This window comes from Lycium barbarum, chromosome 1 (genome assembly GCF_019175385.1).
Source record: "Lycium barbarum isolate Lr01 chromosome 1, ASM1917538v2, whole genome shotgun sequence".
NCBI classification, from domain to species: domain Eukaryota; kingdom Viridiplantae; phylum Streptophyta; class Magnoliopsida; order Solanales; family Solanaceae; genus Lycium; species Lycium barbarum.
The window spans coordinates 139,295,493-139,296,183 of NC_083337.1; the positions used below are offsets into that span (position 1 = coordinate 139,295,493).

At 43.3% G+C, this 691-nt stretch overlaps 1 non-coding gene across 1 annotated transcript; it reads right to left on the minus strand.

Moving 5' to 3' along the window:
- Positions 1–337: 337 nt before the first annotated feature.
- On the minus strand, positions 338–443 carry LOC132619267 (small nucleolar RNA R71). The gene has a single exon (XR_009574641.1). It is a non-coding gene; the product is annotated as a small nucleolar RNA R71 (small nucleolar RNA).
- Between the last annotated feature and the right edge of the window lie 248 nt (positions 444–691).

Here is a 691-nt window from a genome sequence, read left to right on the forward strand (position 1 = left end):
GAAGCTGATTATGCTTCTGCTGTGGTCCCTCCTAGGACTGGAAATGCTACTTTCAAAATTGATAGTTCTATCTATCAGCTGCTGAAACTTGAAGGTTATTTTCGAAATTCTTCGGAGGATTGTCCACTCCGACATTTGAAGAACTTCATGCACGTGTGTGCTCAACAATCCCAAGGTGCTATTTTTGCTGATGCACTTCGGTTACGGGTCTTCAAATATTCCTTGGCTGGCCAAGCAAGGGAATGGTATGAAAAGCTTCCCAGCAATTATATTCATACCTGGAGCGAGCTAGCCAATACATTTATGAAGAAGTGGTTCCCACCGAGCAAAAAGGCTGAACTTCGAGATAAGATCTTTGAGTTCAAATAGCTCCCGGGGGAACAATTATATTCGGCATGGGAGCGGTTCAAGTACTATCTAGCTCAATCTCCAACTCACGGGTTTCCGGATGCTATTCTCACCGAGAAATTCTACAAAGGCTTAGATACAATGAATCAGATTGCTGTCAATACTGCCGCGGGAGGATGCTTCATGGACAAGTCATTTATCAACATCACCCGTTTGCTTGATAAACTCACCACCCACAATCAAGCTTGGCATTCAATTGATAGTGAGAGTCTCACTTATGGTAGTCCATCACTAGCTGTTGTTGCAAAAGAAAACCATGAGAGAGATCATGCCTTTGCTGAAT